The sequence below is a fragment of the Paramormyrops kingsleyae genome, chromosome 2 (assembly GCF_048594095.1).
Source record: "Paramormyrops kingsleyae isolate MSU_618 chromosome 2, PKINGS_0.4, whole genome shotgun sequence".
Classification (NCBI taxonomy): domain Eukaryota; kingdom Metazoa; phylum Chordata; class Actinopteri; order Osteoglossiformes; family Mormyridae; genus Paramormyrops; species Paramormyrops kingsleyae.
This window is the reverse complement of record NC_132798.1, coordinates 28,255,681-28,282,449: the sequence shown is the minus strand read 5'-3', so window position 1 is coordinate 28,282,449 and position 26,769 is coordinate 28,255,681. Positions and strand designations below refer to the sequence as shown.

Here is a 26,769-nt window from a genome sequence, read left to right as displayed (position 1 = left end):
CCTACCACCCCCACACTGTCTGTAAAGACACATTCATGTGCTGAGTGGTTGGGGGGGGGGGGGGGGCTCTCAAACAAAGAAATAGCCCACACTGCTGATACAGAAGGCCCAGCTGTGATGGCGGAGCCATGGGAATGAGAGCTGGTGGAGTTCAAGGTCATCTCCAGCACTCAGCCGCTAGGGCCACATTGCCAGTTCCCGCCACTACCTTAAGACTCTCAAGGGTTCTTCCGTAGGACAAGGGCGGGACTAGCCGGTTGATTCCATTGATGCTCAGCATGTGTCCCAAGCACTACAGTGTCATAATGCAGCTTAAGGTGATGAAAGGGGTAAACTAAAACCAAGTGAGATGTCGTTAGTCTTGGATTTGTGCGTATTATTTTTGATTACGTTGTCAGCTAATGTGACTAATGATGGCACTGAGCAAACTGAGCAAATGTATTTCAGGGCAGCAGCTGGAGAAAATGGGGATTATGGTTGACAAATTATATTTCAGTTAATAGGACACTAAGGAAGGCAAAAAGTACTTAAATTATACAGGTTAAAAATATGAAATCTATGACTGGGTCAAGGAGAAAAATTGGAAACGTTACATTTATGATTGGGTCAAGGAGGAGTCTATGATACCCTTTGTGTAATAGTATATAAATGGAAGCACAAATGGCCATCCTCTTGTATGGTCTAAACCTGTGTTTTCTCTCATGTATTGCAGTTTCAGACAGGGAAGATGTCTGTACGCTTCATTTTCGTTACTCTGTTGTTTAACTATGTACTTGAATCTGCACTCAGTGGCGTAGGACAGAGTTTGATATTGGGGTTGGGGTGGCACAACTTAATCACTTAAATGTAAAGTTATTTTTATTGAAGATATGAATTAAGCCAGATTAATTATTGGGGTTACATATCACCCTGATAAAACTTAAATAAACTTTATACTGATTCTAGATGGTTCTTGTCTCATAAAGGTATCTATAGTGCATAATAGATGAGAGCTTCATAAGGCAGTCATAATGCATAATAAACATGGCTATAATTTATGCCTTTTTATAAATGTCTGTTTATAATGCTTTAATAATGCATTATAAGCATTATGAATGTGTTGATAAATTACCAAAAACATGGCCTAAATTGTTACCAAAATCTGATTGAATTTGATATACAAATTATTTTTTCAAGGTGAACATGACTAAATCTGTTAATTGCATATGGTGTTTTTGTACAGATATAGAAGTGTTATTGGCCTTTTGGTTTCGTCTCTGTGACATAGAGAGGATGAGATATTTTCTTGCTATTCTCCTTTAGATAAAGCTCAGGGCCACCCATCATCCCACGGAACTAAACACAATCAAGTCTGACATATTTCAGCTTTGGTTGGATACAAATCAGTAAGACAATGGTAGGGAATTTTGATGTACCCTCCGCCCAGTTTAAAACTGAAACTTCCCACATTCTGTGTGCCTTTCAAAGTCCTTTGTAAGAGGAAGAGGATGAATGGAGCGTACGAGAGGATAAAGCTAGTTTAATTTGAAAATCTCACCGGCACATTAGATGGTGTGGGCTCATTGTGAGCAGAGGTCGACCTTGTGGTTTCCTATGGTTTGAAGCTAATTGTTTTCGTCAGGACAGGCAACGTCTGCGAGTCCACTGCAGTGTCCCACCAGCAAGGCTCCAGTAACTGAGCCAGGCTGTGTAGAATGGGCCCACTTTGTAGCAACACAGCAGGCTCAAACACCACCTATTCTGCTCTTCAAACTGTCATGCATAACAACTTTATTGTGCTAAATTAAACTTGAAAGCAAGCAAAGACCAAGGGATAGAGAGGGTATGAGAACAGAGTGCTGGCAGCACCGGAAAAAGGGAGTCTTGGAAAACCGAGCTTGAATAAGGAATAAAAGACGAGGCCCTAGGAACCCAGCATATTATTTCATTCTGGAGTATGATTCCCATACTAGGGGATGCAGCATGATGGAAATGGTGAATGGGATCTACATTTATTCAAATAGGGTTTTTTTTTTTATTATTAAACTTTTGCTTTTAGAGGGTCTCAGACATCTTGATTTCATAAAAATGTCACTTCATTGTTTGATGATTTATGAAAATGAATCTGCAAGTACCAGTAGAGTTATTTGTGGTCAGCAGGGCAAAATGGTGTTAGCCATCTTAAGAACTGATCCCCAGAAAGAACTGCAAGTGTGGGAAAAAGTCAGTTTTAATACATGTCTGCTTTTTTCCTGGTCGATGACCTTCCCTACATAATGAATTACATAACTTTCTTTTTATATTAAAAATAAAAAAGATAAAGGCCCTAGGTTCAACTGCTGGTCCACACAGTGTTTCTCATTGTGTACTCTGCTGGTTTGCTAATACCCATCATTAGCTCCATGGATCATGTCCTCACCCTGATCACCTGGAGGGAAGAGTTCACCAATCGCGTTAACTTAGACAGAAGCATGATCTCTGAGAATGGCGGGCACAAATCTGATACTTGTCTGCAGTTCTGCAAAGAATCAACAAAGGCTCAACTCTACCCATTATATCCCAGTGTGCTTCCCACGAGAGACCTGCAGTACAAAAAAGTGTATCAAATTTCTTGCCCGTGCACGTTTACACAATTTTTACATAGTTTTCAAATGAATGTATTATCTAAATCTAAAATATGTTTGTGAATTTTAGCATAAGTATGTCACACCTCCAGAAATTTATGCAGTCTTGCATTAAAAGCCTTCACATAATTTCTTGAGTGGCTTGTATTTTTTGTATGTTTACTGCAATGCAAGGGCGTAACTTTGGCTGGAATATTGGGGTTTTGAGGTCTCCACCCATTATGGGGGAAACATGATTATTGGAGGGGTTGTATTAGCTGATTTTGATTTATTGGGGGGGGGGGATACAACCTCCCCCATCCCCCCCATAATTTACACCCATGCTGCAATGTACCATTTCTCTTCATGTTTACTTGAACTTCTTGGAGAATAGCAAAATACTTCACTAGTTTATGTAGAATGTTTATGATAGGTTAAGCAGACAGTACTTAACAGGACTACAACCACCTGGAAAATGGTGTTCTTTTCTAAAACACAATGTAGAATTTTGGAGGGAAAATCCCTCTTAGCTCAGCCTTTTGCTCTTTTGAAAGTAAAACAAAATTCCAGTTAAAGTACTTATGCTTAGACTGAGTTTTAACACTCGCCATTATTCTGCTGTAACCAGACTCCCTACCGAAGGGTTTGATCTACTATTTGGAGATGAAAGGGTTTTCCTGGCAGAGATAAACTAAGGTCAGAGGACAGGCTTTCCTCTTGTGTACCTGTTGCAAAAATGTCTGTCTGGAACTCAGGTGTGAACAAAAGAGCTTGATGGCTAATAGTAGCTGATGACAGGAATGAGGAGATATCAAAATAGTGTATCTATGTTTTATGTATTGCTTGACAGGACTTTAAACATAACTCTTTGTACATATTTTTTCTTTAATTAATTTTATCCGTTGCAGTTTTTTCAAGTTTTAGGGCTGCAGAATTTTCTGGCCCCAATCTTTATAGTAGTACTTTATTTTTTTTAGCAGATGCTGTTAACAAAAGCAACATATAAAGCATGAACAAGCAGGCCCTGAACCAAATACAGCTTAAGGCTAGGGCTACCATATTTGGTGAGATGAAAAAGAGGATGTGTCCAGAGATCAACATTTTAATGAGATTTCATGTTCATCAACCAATCAGGTAGTGCTACCCTTATGAATATTAATGAGCTTCCCCTAACCACCCTGTAAAACGAAAATTTGCATCTGGGAAAACCCGGATGTATAGTAACCATATAGTTAGCTTTAGTTTTACGATTTATTGACACAATATATTTGTATATAAGTCTTTTTCAACAAATGTTTCAAAACGCTAAGCTGAAGTTTGTTAAACTGCAAGCAAACAATATTGACTGTTCACGAAAAAACAAAAATAAAGTGTCAAAGTGCCAGTGGTTTCTGGAAGTTGACGTCACTCTTGAGCAGTGCGACATTTAGGAACGTGTATATCATTTAATCTTTCTAGTAATGAGCCTTGCCACTTAGTGGCTGCCGTATATTGAAAGTTGGTGCCTTTTTCTTCACTTGATATTCCACTGTATCTTGCAACATTGTGTCATATGGATTGCAGCGCTTAACTCAGACAAACTGCTGTTTTTTTAAAAACCACCCAGATGCCTGGACAGGGGCCCAAGACATATGATAACCCTACTTAAGGGCTTTGCTCAAGGCCCAGTGGTGAAAATACTCTGGTGGCAACCTTCTGAGGACAAAGTGTATGAACCTGCCTGCCATTTACTGTTTTCACTGAGTTTAACATAAAGTTATAGAAATGTAGGAGTAGTGTTTTGCTTTCCCTCCTTTGTTCTAGTAATGTTTAAATACAGTATGTGCAATGTGTTTTTTCTGTTTTGGTGACAATGGGCACATTACTATACTGGACAATGAAAATGTCCTACTTTGTGTCTCATAGTTTTAAAAAGAAATGGGTAGACTCTTTGCCCTGCTTATGTAATGTGTCACCATGGTTTCCAAGAACCTGGCACGCTGACACTTCCATTCTCATTTTTGTATCCGTACAGACAGTACCAAGAGTAAAGCATTCGGTCATCCCATTTAACAACAAAGCTTTGCCAAACTAAGACACGACTAATGTAGCTGCTTTTTTAGAAAATAACAGTCTCCATCAAATAGATTTGCCTGTGACACCTTGAGTATTACAGCTTGCAAAAATAGTATGCTAATGTCTTCAATGCATCACGCGGCTTCCGCTTTTGATAGACTTAAACATGGAAGTGTGAGTCTGAGATTTTTATGCGACCATTTCTGTTGTGATAAACATACTGCATTTACATGAGAATAATTACCACATCGAATTTGCTGTGCAGTGGCCATGGGTTTTTTATGTGGGGTTAGCACAAGCAGAGAATGCTGTTATTTAAAAGAGAGAGAGAAAAAGAGAGAGAGAAAGGAAAGAAACAAACTAATGAATGAAGCAAGTTCAACTCTTTATTTACTAGCATCAGTCAGACAGTGTCATTTCGTGTTGCAGGATGTGCAACAGAAATACTCTCCATTTGAGTAAGATCCCAACTTTTGTTTTAATTTCCGATTTATTGTTACTATTTTGCTTATGATTTTGTTATGATTTATGCTTTATGTGTTCTGTACATTGTAATGTATGAAAAATTGCTTTAATATTTTTAAGACATACTTAATACAGTGGTACCTCGGTTCTCGAACTTAATCCGTTCCGGACTCCGGATAGAATCCTAAAAAGTTCGAGTTGTGATCGAATTTTTCCCATAAGAAATAATGGAAAACCAATTAATTGGTTCCCGGCCCCCCAAAATTAAACCTAAATATGTTATTTATTTATTTATTTTAGCATTTAAAAATAAAATGAACAGGATAAAACAAGAAGAGCATTTTTTCTTAATGGCTTCCAAAACGATGAAGATCTTATCCCAACATTATCCCTGTCCTGCCCCGATTGTCCGCTCCTTCCGTGTGCCACGCCCCCTCGTTAAACTCGTGTGGGATCCCCATGTGATCAGCTGTTTCTGGTTGTTGTCATTAGTCCTCTGTATTAAGTCCGCGTTTCAGTTTGTTTCCCCAGTCCGGTCATTGGGTGCGTTCGACTTGCTTACAGCGCTGGCTTAAAGCAACACATTCTGATCCTGACGCAATGCATTACGGTTAGATGCATTGCGACTTCTCACCCGGCTGCACAAACTGGAACCGCCTCCGTGACGACACACCTTTGCCCTTATTGGCTGAAGAGTTTAGTTACACGCATGACGTTTGTATCCCAGGCAGTTCCGGTGCGTAATCTGCTATTTCTCCGGAATATCACGTACAGTAAAGCAGTGAGAACTGGTTTTCAGTTAATTTACCTGGTAAAATAAAGTTTAAATAAATGACATAAACGCTCTAATAGTACACGTAAGTTAGTGGTTTATTTATTGTTAGTTACTGTAATGTTGCGCTGCTTTATTTGGTTAATCGTGCACTCTGTGAAGAAGGCATTCAAGTAAGAATTGCTTTGTAGTATGACTCATTTCCTGGCACGTGCAATATATATTAGGTCAGCGTTCACGGTTCAACTTCTGATATTCAGATCGAGTTCTAGGTCAAACTGGTTTGTTCGACTTTCAGGAAATTCGAGTTCTAGTGAGTTCGAGAACCGAGGTACCACTGTACTTAAAGCCATACACATAACTTTTTTCATCGCAAAGAACACTCTGAAACTGTTGCCATCCACAAAAATCCATCTGTATGTCTAAATAATTGCAATTGCATTAAAAATTGCATGATTTCCCCATATCTCATTGATATCATATTTTGAAGCTCATACTTTACAAACAGTGTAAAATTTAACTGCTCCAAAGGCTGACCATTATGATGCACCATGAAGGTTTTTCTAGTGCATTACAGATGAGAGCTTCATAGAGCATTCATAATCCATAATAAAAATGGCAATAATGTCATGCTTTTTTATAAATAGTTATAGCCACGTTTGTAAAACTTTGTGAATGCAATATAATGCATTAAGAAGGTATCTATAGTGCATTATGTTGACTGCTTTATTAGTGATTTATAAAGTGTTACAACCTAATTAATAACCTGATAATAAACCATTCATAATTCATTTATAATGATCTGTTTTAAAGTGGTACCAATTGATGAATGCCTATTTTCCCTGTACCATTTCCTATGAAGACAGGAAGGAGGGCTAAAAATGCATTTAAATTTAATGAGAAGCAAAATGCTTCTTGAGTTTTTGTTGTGCTTTAACATCGTATCCAGCCAGAGAGGGTCAGCAGGCTCTGTGTCTGCCTTACAGAGCGGCATCATGTGCTTCTGATGGTGTATGTGTCTCAGAGTATCCATGACAACGGTCAAGCATGCCAAGGATATACCAATGCTATTCTGCTAAGGGCAAAGGGAGGTATTTATAGGATGCAGAATGAATTATAATAATTACAAATTATTTACATTTTATCTGTTATCTGTTTTATCCACACAGTTGGTAGCCACAGTATTTTTAACACTGTATCATATCACATTTGGTATATGTTTAATGTTTATCACATATTATTATCATCTAAAAAGATGAAAATCAAGAATGGGTGAACTGGGACCAGGAAAAGAGAAAATGAGACCATTTCATCAAGCACCAGGATTAAGAAAGCATATAATAACAATAATAATAATAATAATAATAATAATAATGCCGAACAACCTTGTACTGCATAAATGGATATGGAAAATAGATGAATGTATAATGAAGCTTTATGCCAAACAACCAGAAACTGCAAAATCATAGAGAAGAGTGAATGGATGAATGAGTAACTATAAGCAAAAGTCAGGATTTGTGTTAAATTAGTTCACTCAATCCAATTTACAAATAAAATGGTTTATCTGTTTTTAACCTCAATTATAAATATTCATAATGTACCTTTCACTGTTCTGCTTAAAGTGTCAAAAAATGCTCATAATTAGTTGAGCCTGAATGGGTCTAGGAGCCTCACATACACTCTTGTGCATGGCCTTGCTGTCTGCTATACACCATCTATAACAGCACTGATGCTAGACGCTTATCAGGCACCTTGGTGTCTCAGTGAGTAGCACTGTTGCCTCACCAACATCCCAGGCCTTATAGAATCATCACATAGGATTTCATGTTTAGCCAGATAACTTGTCAGATTTAAGGTATTCTGTGCTAAATGTAAGTGAATGAAGATAAAGTCCATTTTAACTTGGAAACCTTAAATCTGACAAGTTATCTAGCCCTTTGTGTATGTGGAGTTTGCATGTTCTCCTTATGTGTCTGTACCCTGTGATAGACTGGCTTGCTTTGTAACCTGTGCCCTATTTTGCCTGGGAAAGGGTCCATGACAATGAACAATCAGTGTTGTTGCTATTATTTATAGAGCATGGATGGTGTTGTGGCTCCATGAATTGTTCAGTTGCCTCACTCGGTCAGAGTTGGATGTTTTAGTCCTACTTTGGTTTGTGTGTTTGTAAGGTTGGGCCGGGCAGTTAATCAAATTTTAATCTGTTATGATTTGGGGTTTTGATGATTATCGAGACAAAATTATTATTGTGCCGCATTTCATTTTGCGATGATGCTCCATTTTATACCCCTTCCAGCCCCTTTTTATTTGTTTCTCACTTGAATTATATTTAGAGTTCAAGGAAATCCACTGTTAAAAAGACAATTTTTAAAATAAAGTTTTAGTAAATGCGTGATATTTCCAAAGTGAACGAGTGATCATGGTAAATAATCATGATCTCATTATTTACCAAAACAATCGTGATGATTTTTGCCATAATCATGCAGCCCTACTGTACAGTTTGTAAGTCCTTCTTAGGTGCCAGTTCCAGATCTGTCTCAACCAGGAACCTTTGTAGCCCCTGGCCACTTTCTTGTGTCACTTTCACATCACAGAACAGGAACTGGGACCTTTATATTAAATAAGCACGGAAGACGCAAAAAGTCCTTGGGTTAAACTTCTCACATAATTTCTTACAACAACAACACAACTTCACCAAAGCAATGGAGCATACATACATTGTTTTGTTAGTTATTTGTTAGTAACTGGGGGGATCGATTGCGATCAAAATGAGACACAGCCTTTTATTTATAATTTAATTCGGCCTTTATGACCCGCGACATGTTCACGATTCTTATTAAATCTGGGCAGTAGATTGATCTTACGTTTTCCACAGAATAAAAAAATTATGTAAAGTTGTCCCACTAATAATTAAAAATAATGGCAGCAAGTTTCACTTACAGCATCAGTGAATATTAGACAAAAATGATAAGATTGTCTGTATATGCCTGCCCTGCGATAAGCTTGCATCCACAAGGGGATGTGTCCTGTTGTGCAAGCCGCCTCCTACCATGATCATGGTGTGTGGTTAGAAGATGAAATATAGAAGTGATTAATAGTGCAAATTTTCTTTCAAAACAACATGCAGGTTTGAAGTCTGTTATCAATCCATCTTTAAAAACCGCCGGCCCTGAACTGGGTGACAGCGTAACGTTCCGGAAGCACAAGGCAGAGGTATATGATACCCTGGATGGGATGTTGCAGTGGATGGGCACATGCTCAGAAACTGATGGTGATTTACCTGTCGGCATGTTTTTGGACTTGGGGGGGGAGCCTGGAGTACCCTAAGGAAACTGTAAGAAACATGGGGGAAGTACTCAAAAATATTTAATCTATAAAGCCAGGCATCCATTTCACATTTAAGATTTAATAAGTTTATAGCAATGCCCATACTGTTTATATTGCAAATAGGCTCTATGATGTCCTGCACTTGATGGCCAAGGGTAAAATGTCTTCAGTGAAGCTTTTCATTGCTAGTTTGGCATTATTTTACCCCCATTGCCAAAGGCGGTGGAGCACAGAGATTGTGGAAAATTGAGAAATATAACTGGGGTATATCTATAATAATAATAATAAATAATGGGGGTATATCTGGTAATAGAATACATATGTGTCTGTCTGTACATTTTGATGTTGTTTCTGTTAAATACAGAAGAGAACATTTTGACATAGATTCCATGTATGATAAACCCCATTTCTGGAAAAGTTCAGGTATTTTCTAAAATGCAATTAAAAGTATGTAATTTGAAAATTCTCTCTGAACCTCAATTTAAATGACAAAAGTACAAAGAAAACACTTTTAATGCAATGCTGACCAGTTTGACTGTATTTTGTTAATATAAACGATTTTTGAATTTGATGCCTACAACACTCAAAAATAATTGGGACAGGTGCAAAATAACTGTGTAAAGTTCTTAGAGAATTCAAATAAAACCTTTTCAGAACATTCCATAATAAGCAGGTTACTTGGTAACAGTTAAGGCTGTTATAATTTGGAATGAAAGAAGTATCCATCAACAGCTCAGTCTTTGCCAAAAGGATGAGTTGTGCCTCACCACTTTTTGTCAAACTTTATGAGAATTTTCAATCAGTTCAAAATAAGCATTTTAAGCATTTAATTCTTTCACCATCTGCAGTACATAATATTGTGAAAAGATTCAGGGAATCCAGAAAATCACTGCTGAAGGTGCGTGATCTTCAAGCCTTCAAACGGCATTGTATGAGATACCATCTTGCTACTGTGATAAATATAGCCACATGGGCTTCAGAGCACTTTGGAAAACTGTTGTCACTCAACACAGTCTGCCTCTGAATCTAGAAATGCAACCTGAAATTCTGTTACGCAAGGAAGCCATGCATCAGTTCTATGCAGAAACAATGCAAAGTTCTCTGGGAGTTCATGTGAGATGGACTGAAACACATTGGAAACATGTGTTGTGGTCAGATGAATCCACGTTTCAGCTTATTTTCTGGGAAAACGGACACTGAGTTCTCTGTGCCAAAGACACAAAGGACTATCCTGACTGTTATCAGGAAAAGGTGTAAAAGCCAGCATGTATTATGGTATGGAGGTGCATTGGTACTCACAGTGTGAGTGACTTGCATATGTATACCATTGATGCGGAGGCGTATGTTGGGATTTTGGAGAGAAATATGTCGCCATCAAGGCATCGTCTTCAAGTGGGATGTCCATGGTTATTCCAGCAAGATAATGCCAGGCCACATTCTGCACACACTAAAACAACATGGCTTCATATACACAGAGTATGTGCGTTTGATTGCTCTGCCAGCTGTGTAGATCTGTCTCCTGTTGAAAATGTATGGTGCATCCTAAAGAGGAGAGTCAGAAAATGGGTACAATGGACTGTTGAGCAACTGAAGTCTTGTATCAAGCAAGAATGGGCAAAAATTCCACTTGCAACAATTATTATTCTCTGTTACATTCAAAAGTGCAATTAAGAGGAAAGGTGTTGTGACGCAATGGTTTACTTGACCCTGTCCTCATGTTTTTTTTGAGTATGTTGCAGGCATCAAATTCTAAATTTCATATACAAAAAACAATTAAGTTGTTCAGTAAAAACACTGAAATTTTTTTCTTTGTACACTCAGTTAAATAAAGGTACAATTGGGGTCGATATTTTGAACTACCTAACTTGCTCATTTGTTTGGTTTTAATTGATATTACGGCTTACGGACAACTGGCACTTATGAACAGACCGACATACAGCCTATTATTATTATTATTATTATTATTATTGTTGTTGTTATTATTATTATTATTATTATATTGTATAGTTATTACTCTGACTTACCTAAAAATTTGACTTATAGACAGACTCAGGGAATGGATCTCATTCATAACCTGGGGACAGTCTGTACAGCATCACAGGAAGTCTATTAATTGAAATTCAAAGGGATTTCAAAAGAAATATAAGACATTTCACACACTACATGCTGGTGGAGAGAGCAAAAAAAAATCATGCATTGCCATTATTATGCACTGCCACATGTATATCATGGTGCTATCATCAGTTTTTACTGATTGGAAAGTTATTTGCCCAAGGTCAAACAGCAGATCGACATATGATCTTGCACCTCTCCCCCAGACATCTTTTAATCTGTCGTCATTTTATTTTTCTTCAGGGCATGGTATTTTGGGTGGGGGCAACTGGTATGTTCATTTAAAGGGAAACTCTTTGCTGTGTTAAGTGAAATATTACATTTGGTCTCACCTAGGAAGACAGGGAAGGCATGCTCTCTGTTTCATGAATAATAAGGTACCTGTTTGACTGTCAGACATCTGTCACATTGTTGTTTTGCATGTTGTCGTGCTTTCATTTGCATTTTTTTTTCTTTTTCACTGTTATTTATAAAATGTAAAAGGATCTCTAAGCACACTTCTCTGGATCAGCTTTTTATTAATCTAACAATGTAACTTTCAAATTAACTAGTGGACAAACAAACAATTAAATGAAATGGGGAAACATCAAATTGCTAACATGCATCAAATTACCAATGTATATAACTTCTATCAACAAATTTGCCTTTGCTTTTTCTATAATCTACAAAAATAGATTTCACATTGTACTAATGGCATGGCTCATAGTTCGAAGTACCAGGTAATGTTGCGGACCTGATTAAAGCAATATGAGCACACACTAATTTTCCTTGCATTTGTTTGCTTTTATTTTTGAATTGTGCATTGCAGAGCTGACTGTCACTCAGTTAAAAAATACATTAAAATATTATTTCAGTTTGTTTTTTTAAATTATTTTCAGTACAGTAAGAGCGACATGGAATGATGAATGTCATGCATATTGTAAAGCATCATGAAGAGGCTTCCTTGTGTACTTTTAAGAAATTACCCATGTAGCATGTGTTACTCCAAACACTCACACACACACAAACACACACAGAAATATTTTTGTATTCTTATCTTTGTGGGGACTGTCTATTCATTTATATGGGAAAAACCCTAATCCCAGCAATGACAATCTTAACCCCTACCCAGCCCTAACCTTAACCTTAAGTATCTAAACAAAATAATTCTGGCATTTTTAGTTTTTTTAATACAGTCACAGATTGTCCTCACTCCATCAAAATAACAGGTTTTTATCACATGTGATTGGTTCAGTTCAGTAGCAGTTTCTGAAACCTTCCAAAACAATCAAACACTAACCTTTGGACTATTTGCAAGATTTTTTTTTTGTTTGCTTTTAATAGTGCAACAGAATTAAAATGCCTTCTTAGCTAGTCCAAATTCAAGGACTTTGTATGGTTTATTCCGGCTAATGTAAAGTTACTTGCATTATTCCCACAAATCAGATATTTGTGGGAATGAATATTTATGAGGAGAGATTGAAAAACCATGACCCTGTAACCTGTGTGGTGGAGTAACTTTGTGGGTAGAAGGCCTACTCTTGCAACTTTGTGGGTAGAAGGCCTACTCTTGCAACTTTGTGGGTAGAAGGCCTACTCTTGCCTCTCACCTCCTGAGTTTCAAATTCCATCTTCAATGAGTGTATGTCAGTCTGTTTGCTATCCCCATGCCACGTGGGTTTACTCACTCAATTCAAAGATACGTATTTCAACTAACTGTCATCTCTAAATTGCCCGTAGTGTGTGACTATGTGCCCTGTAACGGACTAGTACTTTGTCCAGGGGGTGTCTTTGCTTTGTGCCCTATGCTGGAATAAGTGGATTATGTAATAGATGCCAAAACTCTCTGTGAATTTGAGTCACTGTGAAAGGCATTGATAGCATTAATTATAAACTGGTAATAATATGCACATTTCATGCCTTTTCTCCACTATCAAGCTAAATATTATACATTCAAAGTATCACATGTACAGTAATTCAGTTACTTAATCACTATACTTTCATATGGAGCACTGCAAAAATGGTTCAGAATGATTTACTGTAGCTTTGTTTCTTGTCCACAGGTTCTATAGTTTCTGGAAACTTGATACTATAATACCTTGCTTGAAAAAAATAGTGATATCTGATAAAATGGCTTGTGTAGCCTTTGTGAAAAAAGTATCTGTCAGGCCCAGACGCTCTCAGAGGGCTGTTTGAAAAACTCTTATCAGGCCTTATCAGGTTAAAGAATGTCATGTAAGGAAATACATGTGAGAGCCGTTAATAAAATAAAATGAAATAAAAAGTTGATGTGAAATGTAAATAATGAATCATGTCACTATTATAGTTGACCAAAAATACCATAAATCCTTTTTATGTTTGCAGTGTTTGATCGTAAAATAAAATGATAATGATAATTCTGATGTTTGTAACTGTCAGTGCCCTGTGGCCAGTATGTTTCTTTAATGGAAGACATTGTGTAGACATTGCTGTCTGTTTTATCAGTAACCCATGGGCTAGCCACATCTTAAGTATTTATTTTTTGTGTTTTGTTTACCACTTCCCTGTCCAGACCTCCTTATTCCTAAAAATGACACACCCCAATAAATCTTTCCTCCCCTGTCCAATTGTCATGTCATGTACTTCTATTTTCCTGTTGCAACCAGAGGATTTCTTACACAAACAAATTGTTCAGCTGACATGAGTCATCGCAAACAACCAAAACAGAACAAGCTTCACACCAAGACAGGTCCACATAAGCATGTGTTGCCGTGAGATTTCTCAGATGCATATCTTCTTTCTGCTGCAGGCTTCCTGAAGGTAAGGTGGCAGCAATTCAGGAGAGGGAGACCATGAGGACTGCATGCTTCTCAAGCTTTTGATGGAAAAGTGCAGCCTTTTCACACTGGGGATACTTGTAAGTGCACCCAGCACTTATGGAGGAAACATCCTCAGTTGGTTTCACTTGCACGTTGGATGTAGACGGAGGGCACTCTAAAATGTGCTGAGTACACTTTCATCTCTGGAAGTGCAATGAGAATAATGGTCTTGTCTTTCATAGTGTTCATCTGCAACAGCATTGAGAAGACAGGCACTGATTTTCTTGAGCTGAATACTGGAAAGTTTTTCACCCATGAATGAAAGAGGCGTACACAAAGATACTACACTGACCAGCTGTAACATAAAATTGCTGGTTTCTCAACTGAGTGGTGCACTAGAAAAACTTTTTTTTTCCTTTCCCGAGTTGTAAATTAGATTATGAACTGATCCTGTCTATTTTTACTGCAAAGTGGGCCTCTTTTTTTGTCCACATTTCTGGTCGTGAAAAACAGATTCGTAACCACTTCACAATGTCGGGATTTACATGGTGATGTATTTCATTCATTTTTTGTATTGAAAAAAAATAAAGGTAAGCAAAACACCATTCCACTGTTCTGGGTATTGTTCATTTTACTTACTTTTATGTAGCAAGTACTCCTTTCAAACCCTTTGCGATAAATTTCCAATTTGCATTTCTCATCAGAGCAGTTGTGTGATTCCCATAGTCACATTGTTTCACTTCAGATTTAGAATTGTTAAATGTGATCAAAGTTTTGACCTGGAGCTCCTATCCAATTTGCATTAGTCTGTGTGCTAAGGTTGTCAGATATGATTCTTCATGACTCTTTGTGGCACCAGCCCATTTTCACTACCGTGTCATTAATTGGTCCATGCCATATCATGTACAGCAACTGGATATCTGTGATGAGAGATGGTCTGATGCATATGCCACATCTCCTTTTCTGTGCCCATATGAGCTCCTGTCTTGCTATTATATTTTCTGTTAGATTACATCATATTGTTGATTACCTCACAGCTGTTGGATTAGCCGCTGTGATCAGAATGATCTATATAGGCAGGACAAAAGCAGGATTGATTTTTGTGGTGGTAACATACTCACAATTACACATCCTTTGGGGCTGCAGTATTATTCCCAGGATTAAACAGTGTGTGATTCTGTATCCGTATAAAATGAAAAATACCTGCACACAATATCCAGGTATTGATTTTTCTGGTGAGGTTAAATAGCAGTCAAATATAATGTGGTCAACTAATATAGTTTTAATGTATATGCTCACTATATATTATATGGTTTTACATTTGCAGAAATTCAAGACTTTAGTCAAGTATGTCTCAAAGAAAACCTATACAAGCACATGACAAGCACATGACAAGCCAAAAGCTCTGGTCAGTATATTTGGATGAAGTTCTCTTTTACATTACTGTATCTGTGCCTATGTCTAAAACTGGAAGATCCATCAATAGCTCTCCTATTAAAGAAATTGCAAAGGTAATGCTTCCACAGCAAAAGTGATAATAACTCAGCTCACTACTTTTCCAAAATACTTGATGTCTCCTTCAGATTTTCTAATACAGTTTTTGATAAAACATTTTTAGAATATAAATATCTGCCTAAATATTATTTCACTAAATATATTGATATTAAACCAAGATTTATTGAACATTTTAGATTAAGAACCCCACCATTTAAATAAGAACTGCAGAAACCACTGTTGCATTTCTCAAGAACAACTGAATTGAAATAAAGACATGACTCAGCACTGGAAATGGGCACTTTATTACAAAATCAGGTTGGATTGATCCACAGTAATATTCCTAAAAATTATAATTCTTTCATTTCAGCACTTTTAAAAAATTCTTGATGCATGAATTTGACCTTTGGGATGTTAAGCAAAGTCTATCTGACCTATGCTGAAGGTTTTAAGAAAGTTATGGATTTTTGATTTGCCACAACAGAACTTTGATTGAAAACAACTTTTGTGCTAATAACAATAGGAAATCCTCTGAAGCAATGAAATAAGCTAAAGAAGTGCATTTTCGTTACTTCTTACTAAAATGTATTACAATGCCCTGATAGATAGTATTGTTTGATAAATGCATGTCAAAACTTTCCACATTGAAATTCTATTTCTTAAAGTGAAGTGAAGAATATTATTGAGTGTCTAGGTAAAAAATTTAAAAAATAGTAAACCATAAACTAAAAATGGTAAATTGTATAGATGACCCAGTTAGTATAGCAACTGCTCTTGAGATTTTTATTTGAGCAGAAATTACCTCTAACTTAAATCATAGGGCTCAATATAACCAACAGGACAAATTGTTATTTTTATAGGTGAAATAACTATGCTGGTGCAGTCACCCTGCTAAGCCCATTCTCACTTTATTTCATTTATTAAATCTTGCCTAAAATAGCCATATCTGTCTAAAGGCAAATCACGGTCAGCAGGAAGCAAATGTGTTCAAGGTGGAAAAACTGTGACAGAGAGGTCGCAGGTTAATGTGCTAGCAGTGGACCGATTTTATGAAAACTCTGGAATAAAACTCTTTACTGTATGTAAATGGAACTTTGGTAATTAGCAATGTAAGCTTAAAGAAAGCATCACATGCTACGTAAAATTATTAACCATCTACTTTTACCATTTTATTGTTTTATTTTCCATGAGGAACCAAGAGGAAGGACAACTTTGCCCTCAAGAACTCTTGTGTGTATCAAAAAGGCAAGCTCCTAAAACCAGCCGGCTGACACTGTATATAGTTCATTCTGTCAATTTATTAAAAAAAATGGGATTCACAAACCTCCTTGTTTGCACTCTCAGCACAGAATGAACAACAAAGCCACGGGTGCAGCCTCAGTGAGCTGAGATACAGAACATTGAAAATGCATGTGCTTCGGCCTTGTGATAGACTTGGAGAGGGAGCGCTGGCTGGGGCACATCCTTGGCTCTCCTCTATTAGCAGTGTCACATCTCACTGTTTAACCCCCTCGCTTGGGAGACCCTTTTATTTTCCTGGAGAGCCCTGCAGCTCCGTGGTTTAAACAAGTGAAATTCTTTCTGCCTTTCAATTAATATGCTCCCTGCAGCACTGAACCCAGACTATTTCAGGGTTAGGCTACAGTGAACAGTGAGATTTTTCCAGCAGGGCAGCTTCTATCTATTCATTTGTTTTCTTATATATATTTTTGTTACATATAGGTACATGTGTTCATGTTTCAGGTGATAAATTGTAACTGTTTTCTTTTTTTTTGTTAATCAGTGGCAAAATGTGATAGTACAAATGGCAGCCACGGGATGGAAATTTGCATCTCAATAAATACTTTTCCTAAAAAAATTAAACAAAAATGTCTAGACTTTTAATTTTATAAAGTACTACCATACCAACTTCAGTTAATTTAAGCAAACATCTGCAAATGAAGCATATTTTGCAAGTATTTTGTTACTCCTGCATTTTGACTGATTTTGATTCAGAGAGAAGCCAAATATTCTCTATTTGGATGCACTATTTTTCACCCTAAGCCTGGTTTCGGTGAGGCTTGCCCTGTATTTTCCTGTCCCTAGTACTAACCAGAAGAGTGCTGTGTGTCCAAGTCAGGTTCAAATGTATGTATTCAAATGGTCAATATGGCACAGAAGAACAAAAAGAAACTGTCTAGACGCTGCCATATCACTCCGCTCAGATTTGCATGGTATTTCCCAAAGGGGCTGTAAAGCAATTGTTCTGATTCTTGCGGCCACTCCCCTTGTCCTGCACCATGACAAATATATGTAATCTTAAATTCATACTACTTCTAAAGTTGAATGACAAGTCAGTGAAATAAACTGTTATAGATAGATAGATAGATGAGAAACTCATTGTAGTCTAATGGCAGCTAGCAGAAAAATCCTCAGGTACGGTTCCCAAGAAGAGAACAGTTGGCTGAGTCCGTTGCTGAACATGTTCTTTTGGTTAATCAGGGAATTATGCAGCGGGTGCGATTCATTGTCCATTATGCTAAGTAGTTTGTTAATTGTCCTTTCCTATTCATCTGCTACTAAAAGGGATCCATGTCAATTCCCAATACAGAATGACATACTACAGTGTAGAAGATTACCCTAGCAACAACAGGCCTATTTAGATAAGTCGTTCCATTTCATGTATAGAGCTCACTACTTCTACAAATACTGTAAGTATTTTGCATTCAAGTAAAAATATCTCAATATCTCAATTGCAAGCACAATGTCACACTGTAAACATGGTATCTATACAAATTACATCACTAAAACATATTTCACCAATAAATTTAAGTCCTTTACTACAACCAAATATCCAGCTTGCATTTCCTCCTATGTACAGTATTGTAATGAGCTCACAGATTACTGTTTTTAATCAATCCAATTTTTGCACTGCCATATAAAGCACTTCAAAAATGACAAAAGCATGTAATATTTACATTGTTACATTACATTGTGTGACCGAGTAAACCTAGTTATTCAGTCATGCATGTGAAAAAGCATAATAATAATAATAATAATAATTTTCACAAATGTAATACCTACATTTCTTGCATTAATTAATCCATTAACTAACTAAGTAACCATCCAATGGCATATGCTTTCAAACTGATGCACTGTGGTGGCTATTTAGGCAGTTCAGAAGGTCAAGGGTAGTAGTGCTGCATTTAATTTATTTGAAATGTAATATTTTATAAGTGAAGTACAGTGCCAAGGTCACAAAAGTAACTAAATTAATCCTACTATAATGTTAGCATGAACCATATGTAGAGAAAAAGCTAAATACTACAGTAAATGACAAATTGTAAAGCAATGTATTTGTGAAGAATTCTGCCAAACGTTATCAAATCCAAAATGCTTAAAGTAGAAGCATAGGATTGGAATTAATTACGTGCTACATACAAATTTTTAGGCAGACAGGCAGGCAGATGATAGATAGATAGATAGATAGATAGATAGATAGATAGATATGTAGATAGATAAATAGATAGATAGATATGTTTGCCATGCTTAAATTAGAACAAGTTCAGGATACATACATACATGCATACATACATGCATACATACATACATACATACATACATACATATAACCCAGTTTAGATTCCCCATTGCCTTGACTGGGGGTTAGGCATGCTTGAGCAGTTTTCACGTTCAAGTTAGAGAACAATCCCCAGGCCTGTTCATCCCAACCCCCCATCTTTTCTCAGACTCTCCTCAGTTTTGTTGATATTCAAACATTTCAATTCAGAGGGTCGTAGTCTGCAGCTGCCCGTCTTGCTTGAGTGAATAGAGGGGACTTTTTTGAGATGTGGGGGCAGGGAGCTGTGAATGCTTTCCCAATAAGAGATGAGGCATATTGAAAACTATATTAAATTACCCTGATTAACAATTTAGCCACGAACAGGGATGCTGTGGAGGATCTCTATAGGCAGGCCTGGGGGCTATTCATCCTGGGAACTCCGGGGTCGAAAGGTTCCCCAAGTTCACAGGCTCTGGGTCTTTGTTATGCTAACACACAATCTCAAATCAGCTGCCTAGTGGAGTGTGAAACAGGAATGATTCCTGAGAACTTTCAGTAAGTTGTCATCCTGTGTTCCCCAAACACTATGCTGAAGCTCGTTCTTCAGTATGAAACTTTTTATACAAGGATGGGGGCTGGGGGTTGGGTGGAAAACAAAACAAACGTGGTTGTAGTGAATAGCTTTTCCTGCTCTGAGCAACCAAGTCATTGACTCCCTCTACTTTTGTAATTCAGTAAGAGTTTCAAGAAAGATTGTTTTAAACTCTAAAGCATAACAATAATTTTAATAATAATAACGACAAAATTAGTGGAAATATAGAAGAGGAATCCTTGAGAACAAAATTAAAATAAAGTGAAAATCAACGATAAACCATAAAAAAATTGCTAATGACAAATGTACTTTTAAATATCGTAGTCTATCTGTAAATAAAGAATACGCACACTGAAACAAGAATAGATCACAGCGATCATATTTCTGTAGATTTATTGTTAAATAATTGGCCATCATTATAGATTTTATCACATATATCCCACATGTATAAGGTCTACACCGATTTGACATCCAACCATCTGCTATAGTTCCACTAGATGAAACATAGACACAAACTTAGCGGATAATAGTGCGTTATAAAACAAGCGGATAAAAAAAATTTACTCTGCGGACGTTTATTCTCCATCAGATTCATAGTGTCTTGTATTTGTAAAACCCCAAACTTCGGACTATTATTTAAATAAAAGAGGCGCCTTACTTATCACATTAATCAGCTAACAATATCTATCTATCTATCTATCTATCTATTTATCTATCTATCTATCTATCTATCTATCTATCATAAAGCACAAAAATTACAGAATGTCAGGATGATTAAACGAATATCAATGATTAGGCCTAATTCAAACAAAAGGTTTGGGTCTATCAGAAGTCACTGGGGAGAGGTAATCAATACACGTTAACAAGCAAGGAATGATAAGATAACATGTATGTTAGGTCAAATGTCAAACACCGGTCAAACACTCTTAACCCATAGGTCATGGTGTTAACATGGTCCTGGGGGATTTCCCTGAGAACTGTACTATGCTTAGTCTTTAAAAGTAAGCTAATTGTTTGCAAATAAGTGAATCAATAACGCAACTGCAACCTACATTGCTAACATTAACCAAAATCCAACCATTAATACAAGCCTATAAACAACTATTGTGCCGAAAAAATAAAATATTGCCTTCTTACGTAGTATTTCAAATTGCATTTGAAAAGTAATAAGTAATGTATAGCAATTTTTATGTAAACTTGTGCATATTTACAGTCATAAAATGTAAATACAATTAATCCTTTAAAGCGCATGCACACGCGTGAGCAACAACATACCGTATACCATAATATTGTAGAAAAGTATGCAAATATTACTTGAAAACCTCATGGAATGTGTAACGACTTTGAATAACATTTAAAACTGTCTGACATAACTTTTTATTAAGGAAAGGTAATGAAAATTTGAAACTCTTTTTCATATATTTTGTCGTGAAAGACAACATTTCTAGACCGATTAGAAGGAGAGAGATTCTGTTATGTCCTACTCTTAGAGATTCAGCAACGGGGATATTAATGCAATTTTATTTTGGTGTTCTGGTGTTGTAGATTTCGTCAAAAGAATGGCAAGCAGAAATAAGGTGAGCTCAAATAGTTTTAATATATCTAAATCAATACAATAAAAAACAATATTTAGCTAAAAGATCATAACCAATAAATTGCTTATACAATATTTCCAACATTATAAATGATCATTTACCTAACTTGTTTTTATAACAAAATAAATCATGTGGGTTTGTACTTGTTGGAGCTTGGTTTTATAATTTTAAAAGGTTTCATTTGTTATTAGAAAACAGTGTCAGAGAAGGTTTTGTGAAAAACAATAAATAAATAAAGAAACAAATCAGCAAATGCCAAGCGATTCACCACCATTAACTTTTACAGAGGGATCTGCCTGTGATCAACAATGTTGGGATCTACCAATAAATGACAAAGACAACTGAGCGACAACACTTGAAATGTCTGCACTCCTCCCCATTCATTAGGCAAGCCCTCCACTGAAGCCTCAGGTTAGGGCACAGAGGGTGGAGAGGTGTGAGAGTTCTCAGCAGGGATCAGACTGACTCAATAGGCCCACAAAGCATCCCACTCAGGCTCTGCCCATCCCATTTCGGCTTTCTACAGCAGGCATTGAAAATGCTAAAGCTCCAAGTAGTTAAAAGAACAATTAGATGTTCTTGTTAGGTTCCTTGCATTACCCATTGCTTCTGAATGCTCCACGCACACATATATACAACAGATTTGTATTTAGTAGTATTTAGTAACATCAGGTTTAATCCATTCTATACCAGATGAGGAAAAAAACAATCACACAAATTAAGTTAAATTACAATTTATTAAAATGGTGCAACAGAAGAGACAAACACAGTACAACCCAATCCCAAAGCTTAAAATATGACTTTATAAAATCTGTTTCAATTAAAAAACTATTTTATTTCAGAAAAATAACATAGGAATTAAAAAGAGACAGAAACATTTTGAATAGATAGAAGAATTTCTTCAGCAGTATAGGACAATGATGTCAGCAATACCTATTTATTAATGTTTTTATTAGCAGAAACCTCCATAACAATTTATACAAAAGGTGAAAATAAATACAAAACTTAATAGACCTGTGTCTATTCATGTCGTATGTATAGGTTGTGATTATTTGTTACAAATCATTGTAGACATCATTATATATAAGTACATAGCCCTACACACAGACACTCACATACAATATATTGACAAAAGTATTGGGACACCTGCCTTTACACACACGTGAACTTTAATGACATCACATTCTTAATACATAGGTTTTAATATGGAGTTGGCCCACCATTTGCAGCTATAACAGCTTCAGCTCTTCTGGGAAGGCTGTCCACAAGGTTTAGGAGTGTTTTTTATGGGAATTTTTGACCATTCTTCCAGTAGAGCATTTGTGAGGTCAGGCACTGATGTTAAATTATAAGGCCTGGCTCACAGTCTCCGCTCTAATTCATTCCAAAGGTGTTATATCTGTGTTGAGGTTAGGGCTCTGTGCAGGCCAGTCAAGTTCCTCCACGCCAGACTCACTCTTCCATGTCCTTATGGACCTTGCTTTGTGCACTGGTGCGCAGTCATGTTGGAACAGGAAGGGGCCATCCCCAAACTGTTCCCACATAGTTGGGAGCATGAAATTGTCCAAAATGGCTTCAAATGCTACAGCACTAAGAGTTCCTTTCACTGGAACTAAGGGGCCAAGCACAACCCCTGAAAAACAACCCCACACCTTAATCCCCCCTCCGCCAAAATTTACACTTTGCACAATGCAAAGGCAAGTACTGTTCTCCTGGCAACCGGCAAACCCAGACTCGTCCATTGGATTGCCAGACAGAGAAGCATTCGTCACTACAGAGAACACGTCTCCACTGCTCTAGAGTCCAGTGGCGGCGTGCTTTACACCACTGCATCCGACGCTTTGCATTGCGCTTTGCATTGCGCTTGGTGACCATGGAAACCCATTCCTTGAAGTTCTCTACATACTGTTCTTGAGCTAATCTGAAGGCCACATGAAGTTTGGAGGTCTGTAGCAATTGACTCTGCAAACAGTTGGCGACTTCTGCACGCTGTGTACCTCAGCGTGCGTTGTCCCCGCTCTGTGATTTTACGTGGCCTACCACTTTGTGGCTGAGTTGCCAATTACTTCCACTTTGTCATAATACCACTATTGACTGTGGAATATTGCTGGTTCATTTGCATATTTATCATGCCAGCAGGGTGTGTATGTCCCAGCATACTCCACAAGTAATTGTAAATAGCCCCTTGTGTGTATTTGTTGTTGATAAGTTGTATTTCCCTATTGTTGCACGTGTGATTTCCCATGTCTTGAGTTTTGCCCTGTGCCCCAAGTCCAGTCCGGTGTTTCTTGATTTCTTGGTTCCTTTGTGGTCTGGTCTCTGTCCCTTCTGTTCGGTTCCGGGTCTTGACTGGTGGAATATCTAGCAGGGAATAAATTTCACAAACTGACTTATTGCAAAGGTGTCATTATATGACAATATCATGCTGGAATTCACTGACCTCTTCAGAATGACTCATTATTTCACAAGTGTTTGTAAACCTGATGCATAGCTAGGGGCTTGGTTTTATACATCTGTTGCAGTGGGTCTGAATGAAACACCAGAATTCAATGATTAAGAGGTATGTCCCAGTACTTTTGCCTATATAGGTTATTTCAGTTCAGAGCGAACCAATGTATACAAAAATACCATGTCGATGGATAGCAGAAATTTCAACTGATGAAAACAGAAACTAATATTTCAGATATGGGATATTTGGCTAGTAGAGTTGATCCAAAAACTGGAAATAGACGAGTGGAGTGAGATCTAAAATACAACAAAAAATGAACTCTTGTCCACTAGACCCAATCCCCACTCAACTTCTTAAATAATCCCTGGGAGTTCTGGCAAGACCTATAACTGCTATAATGAATGCTTCCCTGTCTTCAGGCAATGTGCCTGACCAATTTAAAGCAGCAATAATGAGACCACTACCGAAGAAACCAAGTTTGGATCCACAGGAGCTCAGCAATTATAGACCTGTCTCTATTGTGCCATTTTTGTCCAAAGTTCTGGAGAAGACAGCCGCTGCTCAAGTTCAATCATACTTGGAGACACACAACATACTGGATAGATTCCAGTCAGCTTCCGCCTGGGATAAAACACTAAAACTGCCTTATCTAAAGTCATGAATGACGTAACAATGGCAACTGATGCTGACAATGGGACTGTGCTAATGCTTGTGGACCTTTGATACGGTTGATCATTGTAATATTTACATACATAAATATTTAATATTTACAAAGACTTATATTTGATGTTGGGTTGTGTGGAATGGTGTTGAAGTGGATTAAATGCTATTTGAGTAATTGATATTAATATGTTTAAGTGTCGAATAACTATATTCTGTCGTCTATGTCACCAGTCAAATATGGGGTACCACAGGGATCAGTTCTTGGTCCTTTATTGTTTTCTCTCTACATGCTGCCATTAGGTAACATAATGAGAAAACATAATGTTGTCATTCCTATGCTGACGATACTGCAGTATGCATTTCAGTTATGGCTAATGACATCTTGTCTATTGTCACTTTAGCTAATTACTTTAACAAAGGCCTGGATAGGTAAAAACTTTTTATTACAAATGTGCAGAAAACTGAGGTTCTGTTGTGTGTCAGCAAGTCTGCGGGTAGGAATATTATAATCTCCAAACTCCACTCTGACGGGCTGAACTTTTCCCTCAGCAGCTCAGCTTGTAACCTAGGCATCATCTTAGATACAAGCCTCTCATTCAAATCGAATGTGGATGCAGTATGAAAGGTGTGCTTCCTACAGCTATGTAACATTGCCAAACTATGATGATTTCTTACTATTCAAGACACTGAGAAATTAATACATGCCTTTGTATACAGTAGGTTAGACTACTGTAATGCTGTATTATATGGGAGCACACACTGCACTTTATACACTTTACAGCGCATTCAAAATGCAGCAGCTTGAATTGTTATCAGGAGCAGGACGTTTGAACACATAACCGCTGCTCTTAGTTCCTGGCACTGACTTCCTGTTAGGTTCAGAACTGACTTCAGAGTTCTCCTACTTACATATAAGGCACTTAAAGGTCTAGCACCTGTCTACCTAACAGAATTACTTCAAGTTAATAAGCAACATCATGCACTCAGATCAGAGAATGCAGGTTTCCTTGTCATTCCACATATAAATGTATAAATAATATAAATTAGTGACAGTTGGTGGTAAAGTATGCTGCTATAGGGCCCCTATGTTCTGGAATGGTTTGTCAGTCTATGTTCGGAATGCCAGGTGGGTCTCAGTCTTAAAATCTCGACTGATGACCTATTACTTCAGTTTAGCTTACCCATAACTTAACACATAACACACTGTAACTATGGCTGCTAGTGCATGCTGCTGTACATGCCATTTCTATCTATTATGCATGTCCATTATGTGACTATGCATGTTCTGACTGCCCATGCTCTCTGCCTTCCTTCCCATAAGTTCTGGATAGCGCCATCTGAGCTGGTGTCCTGGTTCAGTCCCATGGAAGGGTGACATTGTGAATGCGACTTACGAACTGTAACATCATGGGTGCATCCTTCAATCTGCCACGCTATACAGGCCAGCATGGAAAACTGACTCATTGATGGACTTTGGCTTTGACTTTGATCATAGTTTACACTTTGCTTTTAGCAAGCAAGCCAACTGTTTGTTTTTCAAATATGTTAGCATGCCCTGGAGGTGGTCAGGCTGCCAGTTGACCTTGCGCCTCCAGAATTTTTGGTTCCTCTCCTTCGTTGTCATCTGGCTTTCTTTATGTTTTTTTGTCTCCCTTTTCCGCTGTTTTTCTATTATTCTGTCTTAATGATGTTGTATCACAACCCACCTGTGTAAAACGCCTTGGCACAACTCTGCTATATAAAAATAAATTTAATTTAAATACATTGCAGGTATAATCTGTAATAGAAAAACTGAAATCAGTTGAGCAGGCTACCAGTTATTGATTTTTGGTTGGTAAATTTTGGTGTTGTTATTTGTGCTATTCTGGACTATTTGAATTACATGCTACAGTAAGTGGTTTGAGCATGAGATTTTTTTTACTACAAAAACATGCCTTATTTATCACTGAAGGCATTCATGTACAGTGGTACCTCAGAACTCGAACTTAATACGTTCAGAACTCCGGATCAAATCCTAAAAAGTTCACGTTCTGATCAAATTTTCCCCATAAGAAATAATGGAAAACCATTGGTTCCAGGTCCCAAAAAATTACACCTAAATATGTTTTTTTTAGCATTTAAACACAAAATGAACCAGATAAAACAAGAAGAGCATATACTGTACTAAACGCATCTAAGCACATTTATCAAAACAGTAATTTGTAAAGTAAGAAAATAAATGCATCCAAACAATGTGTAAAGTTAAAAAAACAATGTGTCCTGCCCCGATTGTCCGCTCCTTCCGTGTGCCACACCCCCTCGTTAACCCCTTGTGGAATCCCCGTGTGATCAGCTGTTTCTGCTTG

General features: G+C 37.3%; 1 long non-coding RNA gene across 3 annotated transcripts in view; it reads left to right on the top strand.

The window, feature by feature from the left end:
* LOC111855628 (uncharacterized) overlaps positions 1-17,304 on the top strand; it is a 41,359-nt gene extending 24,055 nt beyond the window's left edge. For 2 of the 3 annotated variants that reach the window (XR_002840937.2, XR_002840938.2), the window contains 3 exons: positions 14,081-14,188; positions 14,333-14,680; positions 15,418-17,304. This is a non-coding gene — a long non-coding RNA (uncharacterized lncRNA). The remainder of the gene's footprint in view (positions 1-14,080; positions 14,189-14,332; positions 14,681-15,417) is intronic. The other variant, XR_011989237.1, reaches the window with a different exon arrangement.
* Positions 17,305-26,769: the final 9,465 nt, after the last annotated feature.